The sequence below is a fragment of the Eschscholzia californica genome, unplaced genomic scaffold (assembly GCF_041429995.1).
Source record: "Eschscholzia californica isolate CP2 unplaced genomic scaffold, dmEscCali1.0.p SCAF_6, whole genome shotgun sequence".
NCBI classification, from domain to species: Eukaryota; Viridiplantae; Streptophyta; class Magnoliopsida; order Ranunculales; family Papaveraceae; genus Eschscholzia; species Eschscholzia californica.
In genome coordinates, this window is record NW_028238483.1 from 16,448,026 (window position 1) to 16,456,781 (window position 8,756).

Genomic DNA, 8,756 nt, shown 5'->3' on the forward strand with positions numbered 1-8,756 from the left:
CTTAGTTTTAGTAGTTTCAGAATATAAGTTGAAAAGATTTTCTAGTTTTTAGCAGTTTCCCAATTTTGATTATTTTCTTAGTTTTTAGCAGTTTTCTAAGAGCATCTCCAATGCAACACTCAATCTTAGAAACTCTGAGTGCCACCTAGGATTTTTAGAGTTTTTTCTTAAAACTCATCTCTAATGCAACACTCTATTTGGATCTCTAAGATGACGTGTCGAGGGTGGTAAAGAGATATCTCAAGAGGACACTCTATTCCTCTAGAAATATCTCTAATTGTCCAACTCATCAATATTTGGTTTTCAACCAATAGAAATCGAGTCTTCTATGTTTTCTAAAATAACTAATTATTTATTGGCAAAAATAACTATGCCACATAAGTAAATAACATAAGTTTAGAGTTTTGCATTGGAGACCAAAAAAAATTGAGGATCTCTATTAAGGCCACCTAGGAGTGAGAATCTCAATTAGAACTTGACACATACGATGAATAGAGATTTTTATGAGTTTTGCATTGGAGATGCTCTAAATTCTAGTTATTTTAGAGTTTTAGTATTTTTAGACTACTATTATTTTAGGATTTCTTACCTATAAATAGGCCTTTTATGTTCATTGTTAGGGGAGCTTGGATCATTGAATAAAATTTTGTTTGATTCAATCAATCATAGAAGAGCGATCTCTATACTTTAATTTCTTGCCTACTACGTGCATCAGTTGGTATCAGAGCTTGCGTCGATCTTTAACATTGCCACCGAGAAGACAACCTGCTAGATGTAGGGAAATTCACATGAATATTTTTAATAAAAGGGCATTAATTCAAGCTATGAATCATCGGTTAGACAGTGTTGACGAATGACAACAATAGATGACTCGAACGATGAAAGGATTGACGCGCCGGTTAGATGCCTTGATTGTTCATCAATGAAAACTAACTTCACCAAATCGTTACTCGGTAAGGGATGATGAATCTAATGAAGATGATCTGATAATCCTTTTGCTAGATATGTTTGGAGAAGATGGAACCAAACCAATCACGATTCTCAGAGATGGGAAACAGGATTGAGGATTGATATCCCCGAATTCAGAAGGCATGGTCAACCTGAAGAATTCCTCTACTGGCTAACTACGGTTGACGATGTTCTAGGGTCTAAGGGGGTACCTCAAGATAGACAAGTTCCTCTCGTGGCTACTAGACTTCGTGTTGCTGCATGGTGGCCGCAACATAAGTTGGTGCGGTCTAGAATAGAGAAATCAAAGGTAACTTTGTGGGAAAAGATGAAGAAATATATGCGTGCAACTTTTCTTTCACATAACTACACCAAATTAATGTATAAAAAATCGCAACACGTGAAGCAAGGAAATAACACCTATAGTTTTCAATTCGATCGAGAAAAAGAAAATTGTGTTGCTACCCAGTAGAGAGATTTCTCCTACAACTAACAAAGGTGACACTTCAAATTTGTTATCTCATGGGTTATTCATTGAGGAGGTTGAGTAAATTGATGTTGAATATATGATGATTGGTAAGGAAGGTAGTACTGTGGATGACGTGATTTCATTTCCGTTCGCGCAACATTGGAAGAATTGGCGAATGTTTTCCCTACAGATTTATCTGACGGTGTACCACCGCTAAAGGATTTCAACATCAAATAAATCGAGTTCGATGTGTGATTTTATCGAATAAAATTCATTATAGATTGAGCCCAGAGGAACACGACGAGTATGAGGAGGACGAATATGGTTGTTTTAACAAAGTAGATTCTTAGTCGGCGAATATAAAAAGTTAAGACCACTAGAGATACTTGGGAAGATTAATCTGAATGCTTATCGTCTGAAATTGCCAAGTCATGTGCGCTCCTCGAATGTTTTTAATGCCAAACACTTATTACCATATTCTGGAGATAATTCGGACGAGCACGATTCAGATTCGAGGTTCAATTCTATCCAACCCGGGGAGGATGATGCAGCTGGCACAATAGCATTAGGATATTATGATAAGTGGGACGGCGACAAGTCCGGGATTGGATGACCTGCAAGAAGATTTTCTATTCTTAGTAATTTTCGAATTCTATATTTTCTTAGTTTTAGTGGTTTCAGAATATAAGTTGCTTTAAGGAAGATTTTCTAGTTTTTAGCAGTTTCTCAATTTTAGTTGTTTTCTTAGTTTTTAGTAGTTTCCTAAAATCTAGTTGTTTTAGATTTTTAATACTTTTAGACTTCTATTATTTTAGGGTTTATTGCCTGTAAATATGTCTTTTATGTTCATTGTTGAAGGAAAATTTTCTAGTTTTTAGCAGTTTCTCAATTTTAGTTGTTTTCTTAGTTTTTAGTAGTTTCCTAAAATCTAGTTATTTTAGATTTTTAGTATTTTTAGTTCTATTATTTTAGGGTTTATTGCCTGTATATATGCCTTTTATGTTCATTGTTAAAGGAAGTGTCAAACTCGTCTGGGACGCATCTGGGGAGTCCTTAGCCGACTCGGACTTCTTGTATGAGTAAGACTAGGATGCGTCCAGGGATTAGACGCGTCTGGGAAGTGCCTAACCGACTCGGACTTAGAGTCCGAGACGAAATAGGACCCGACCTAGGCACCAGACGCGTCTGGACATATACCTAGCATCTCGGACTTCCTAGTCCAAGATGGCATGGGATCAGACTTTGGTCAGACGCGTCCTAGGACGCGTCTGAAGCACTAAGACGCGTCTAGGACGCGTCTGTAGCCTTGGAACGCGTCCAGCCTAGGGCTGGGACGCGACCAACCAAGTGACTCGACATGCTTGGAACATGTCATTCCGGTCCGGCTAGTGCTAGGCCCTTGACCGTGACTTGACTTGGGCTTGCCCGAGACTTGTCAATGGGCCTTGACCAAGGTGTTGACTTGGGTCTTTATGAAGGAGTTGAAGGAGATGTCCTTCGACCAAGGTGACAATGCGAACAATTTGTCGGATAGGACAATTGATGTGGAAGATCATCAAGTCCGATTGATTTAGGGATCGTAGAGTTGTAGCTAGAGACCAACTACGATCGTCGAATTACGAAGTAATTCGCGGCTAACTTCGATCGGATCCTACAACGGGTTACACATAAGAGTGACAAATTGATCTAGGATATGACTAGTGGGAGTGAGATATAATCATGGGAGTGTCCCATAAACATATCTCATAGGCCTAAAAAGGAATTAGGCAAAGATAGTACAAAAAGGCCAAAAACAGGGTTTTCGGGCCTAGACCGGTTCGGGTACTTCTAGGACTCGGATTGGGCTGAATTTTGGAGGGTTAGTTGCTGATATAATAAAAATTATATCTGCCAATTTTCGTGGTGTTTGGGCACCTCCTCCTTAGGGAATTGAGAAAATACCTTTTTTTTCAAATAGTTGCTATTTTCGACTATTTCCCTAAATCTTATTCTAAAGGGTGTTTTAGGAAACCTAAAAGGAGGTGGATTCGTATTAGGGTTCTATATAAACACTCTTAGGGCAGAGAATAAGGTGTGGAATTTCTCTCTAAGCTTTCTTACTCTACCACATCAAGTAGAGAGGAGAAAGTGAGCTAATTCCCATTACTATCAATCTAGTCAAAAAGAAGGTGTTCTTCTTTTCCAACCACCATTGGTGTGCTAGCTATACAACAAGGTGGGAGATCAAATTGATTGCTCGTGTCCCAAGTAGAGGAGCTACACTTGAAGCTCTTGGTCTTCTTCAATCAATTCAACTAGTTCGAGGGAAAAGCGATTAAGGTAATCTACTATCTCCATTAGATTAATTACTAGTTTTGCATGTGATCCTGGGAATACTAGTGTAGACATTAGATGTCATATTTCCGCTATAAACACTAGTAGAAGGGTGTAAATCCCAACAGTGGTATCAGAGCCTCTTGCTATTAACTAGTTTTTGCTAAGAATCGAACTAATTCATATGCTTGATAGTTTGAAAATTGAGTTTATAAAAGTATTTTAAAAGGTGTTTTAAAAGGTATTTTTAACTCATAATTTGATAGGATTCAATAAATTTTCAAATTGAGAATCAAATTGATGATTAAAAGTGTTTTAAAAGACTCAATTTCATTGAATTTCAAACTAATCCATGCTTGATTATGTTGATAGTTATATTTAAAAAGGTTTTAAACATAAAATTTGATTAATTATGAATTGGATTCAAAGATTTTTCAAATTGATTTCAAAATTGTTCTTTGAAAAATTTCAAAAACCTAGATTTTGATCCAAAATTGGTTTGATTAAGAGTTGTTTTTTAAATTTTGGAAACTTTTGAAAAACAAAGATTTGGAATTTTAGAAGTGTTCTAAAAAGAGTAGTTTTGAGTTTGGGAAACTCTCAAAACAAATTTGGAAAAATTTAAAAAGTTTCTAAAAGTTTTGAAAATTTTTAGAAGTGTTCTAAAAGGAATTTCAAAAATTTAAGAAAAGTTTTAAAATTGGAAAATAACAACTTAAAGTTGCATAAGAAAAAAAAAAAATTTTCTTTTTGGAAACTAGGGTTTTGAAAAAATTTTCTTTTTAGAAACTAGGGTCTTGAAGACGCGACCAGCAACTGCGACAGAAGCTTCTGGACGCGTCTTTGAGACGCGTCCAGAGCAGCTACTAAGGACGCGTCTAAGACGCGACCAGCAGCTGCGAAGGAGCTTCCTGGACGCGTCTAGGACGCGTCCAGAGCACTCGACCAGACGCGTCTTGGAGACGCGTCTGGGAGGTTCTGGGTGTCTCGGACTAGTCCGAGACACCTAGTGCTGGTCCGGTCCAGTACCAGACACGTCTAGGACGCGTCTGGTACATGGACTAGCGTCCTGGCTCCGGCCAGGACGAGACCAGGCCTTGATAGGCCTCGGCCAGGACATGCCGGCCCTATGGGCTAGATAGGCTAATACAATTGCATTCAATTTGTATTAGTAAATAACATCAAAACAATTCCTCCAACAAGAAAAGAATTAATTCTGTAAAAGAATCGAAAACAAAATTCTGTGATTTACTTATTGTAGATTTGAAGTACAAGACATTCAACGGTGACAATGCTAAAAACCATAATGATCTATTACTAGCGAAATAATGTGTACATGACACATTCAGGAGGAAGCTAACTCTTCTAAAGTTTAACAATTACTCCATTCATCATTTGAACTGATGTAATTCTCACAGGGTTTTCTACCAAGAATGATAGATTAACAACTAAGGTATTAAATCTCACAGAATTTTCTTCAAGACCAATAGTTTAACAACTAAAGAATTCATCATTTGAACTGACCTAGATCTCACCCAATTTTCTCCAAGAACAACAGTTTAATCATTAGAGTATTCAATTGAACTGACAGTAAATCTCACAGAATTATTTCCCAAAGAACAGTAGCTTAACAATTTAGAGTATTAAACATTTAAGAGAGATACCTTCGTTTTTGAAAATTGTTGAAACTCAGCCTCAGGGATGGAGTTCTTGAAAGTTTGTTTAAATGAGGGATGCCCTAAATGTAGGGCACCTCTGGTATTTATAGAGTAATTGGCAATGTGGGGTTTAAGGAAAACTCTTATGAACAGACAATAAACTTAAAAACCCTAGTGGGTGTGTAAGGGTTGGGCTTCCAGATTGGGGTGTTGAGAAATTTTAAGAGCCCTTGAATTTTTCAATTTCAAGTGGGTTCCCTCAAATGACTGCCTCTTGACTCAAACATGTTCGGACGTAGGTGTGCTCAATTGTAGTTCCTTTAAATTTAAATCTGAGCATGAGACAGAGAGAAAGAGAATATGAAAAAAAGAACAACAAAATATTTTTACTAAAACTTTAGACAAGAAAACTTTTAGTTGTTAGAGCCCCAATAGCCCCCAAAGACTATGGGATTGGTAGTCACTCCCCGTATGCTCCCATTTTTAAACGTTAAACATCTGTACTTCCGCTAATATCATTAAGCTATACCCCCATATTCTAGAAATAGCTAAAAGCTTTCAAAATAGGCCCTCCCACATTTTTTCAACTTAGCATCCGTTCACTTGAATCAATTTGATTACAAAATCAACAAGTCCATTGATTCCGAAGAGGTCAGACCATCTTCTTGTTCAGTCGCTCTAATCCGTCGATGTCGAAGTGGTTAGGCATCATCATCATGTTGATAATTATAAAGTGTAATCCAGTCCGATAATACGCGTCGGCAGCGCCGGATCCGTTTCCCACCCTTGGTATATAAACACCATCTGGCCCATTACAAAATTGTAGAGAAACAGTGTGTCATCTGTGCTAGAAGAACGTTCGCAATGCCATGAAGTTATATAATTATACATACACGTGTGTCATGTCATCCACATCGTTGATACAATTTTAGTGAAAGTGTACCTCATATCATCAAAGTGTAGCTCATTAAAACAAGATTTCATAACCTGATACCAACTGAGCTAGATAGGCTAATACAGTTGCATTCAATTTGTATTAGTAAATAACATCAAAACAATTCCTCTAACAAGAAAAGAATTAATTCTGTAAAAGAATCGAAAACAAAATTCTGTGATTTACTTATTGTAGATTTGAAGTACAAGACATTCAACGGTGACAATGCTAAAAACCATAATGATCTATTACTAGCAAAATAATGTGTACATGACACATTCAGGAGGAAGTTAACTCTTCTAAAGTTTAACAATTACTCCGTTCATCATTTGAACTGATGTAATTCTCACAGGGTTTTCTACCAAGAATGATAGATTAACAACTAAGGTATTAAATCTCACAGAATTTTCTTCAAGACAAATAGTTTAACAACTAAAGAATTCGTCATTTGAACTGACCTAGATCTCACCCAATTTTCTCCAAGAACAACAGTTTAATCATTAGAGTATTCAATTGAACAGACAGTAAATCTCACAGAATTATTTCCCAAAGAACGGTAGCTTAACAATTTAGAGTATTAAACATTTAAGAGAGATACCTTCGTTTTTGAAAATTGTTGAAACTCGGCCTCAGGGATGGAGTTCTTGAAAGTTTGTTTAAATGAGGGATGCCCTAAATGTAGGGCACCTTTGGTATTTATTGAGTAATTGGCAATGTGGGGTTTAAGGAAAACTCTTATGGACAGACAATAAACTTAAAAACCCTAGTGGGTGTGTAAGGGTTGGGCTTCCAGATTGGGGTGTTGAGAAATTTTAAGATCCCTTGAATTTTTCAATTTCAAGTGGGTTCCCTCAAATGATTGGCTCTTGACTCAAACATGTTCGGACGTAGGTGTGCTGAATTGTAGTTCCTTTAAATATAAATCTGAGCATGAGACAGAGAGAAAGAGAATATGAAAAAAAGAACAACAAAATATTTTTACTAAAACTTTAGACAAGAAAACTTTTAGTTGTTAGAGCCCCAATAGCCCCCAAAGACTATGGGATTGGTAGTCACTCCCCGTATGCTCCCATTTTTAAACGTTAAACATCTGTACTTCCGCTAATATCATTAAGCTATACCCCCATATTCTAGAAATAGCTAAAAGCTTTCAAAATAGGCCCTCCCACATTTTTTCAACTTAGCATCCGTTCACTTGAATCAATTTGATTACAAAATCAACAAGTCCATTGATTCCGAAGAGGTCAGACCATCTTCTTGTTCAGTCGCTCTAATCCGTCGATGTCCAAGTGGTTAGGCATCATCATCATGTTGATAATTATAAAGTGTAATCCAGTCCGATAATACGCGTCGGCAGCGCCGGATCCGTTTCCCACCCTTGGTATATAAACACCATCTGGCCCATTACAAAATTGTAGAGAAACAGTGTGTCATCTGTGCTAGAAGAACGTTCGCAATGCCATGAAGTTATATAATTATACATACACGTGTGTCATGTCATCCACATCGTTGATACAATTTTAGTGAAAGTGTACCTCATATCATCAAAGTGTAGCTCATTAAAACAAGATTTCATAACCTGATACCAACTGAGCTAGATAGGCTAATACAGTTGCATTCAATTTGTATTAGTAAATAACATCAAAACAATTCCTCTAACAAGAAAAGAATTAATTCTGTAAAAGAATCGAAAACAAAATTCTGTGATTTACTTATTGTAGATTTGAAGTACAAGACATTCAACGGTGACAATGCTAAAAACCATAATGATCTATTACTAGCAAAATAATGTGTACATGACACATTCAGGAGGAACTTAACTCTTCTAAAGTTTAACAATTACTCCGTTCATCATTTGAACTGATGTAATTCTCACAGGGTTTTCTACCAAGAATGATAGATTAACAACTAAGGTATTAAATCTCACAGAATTTTCTTCAAGACAAATAGTTTAACAACTAAAGAATTCGTCATTTGAACTGACCTAGATCTCACCCAATTTTCTCCAAGAACAACAGTTTAATCATTAGAGTATTCAATTGAACAGACAGTAAATCTCACAGAATTATTTCCCAAAGAACGGTAGCTTAACAATTTAGAGTATTAAACATTTAAGAGAGATACCTTCGTTTTTGAAAATTGTTGAAACTCGGCCTCAGGGATGGAGTTCTTGAAAGTTTGTTTAAATGAGGGATGCCCTAAATGTAGGGCACCTCTGGTATTTATAGAGTAATTGGCAATGTGGGGTTTAAGGAAAACTCTTATGGACAGACAATAAACTTAAAAACCCTAGTGGGTGTGTAAGGGTTGGGCTTCCAGATTGGGGTGTTGAGAAATTTTAAGATCCCTTGAATTTTTCAATTTCAAGTGGGTTCCCTCAAATGATTGGCTCTTGACTCAAACATGTTCGGACGTAGGTGTGCTGAATTGTAGT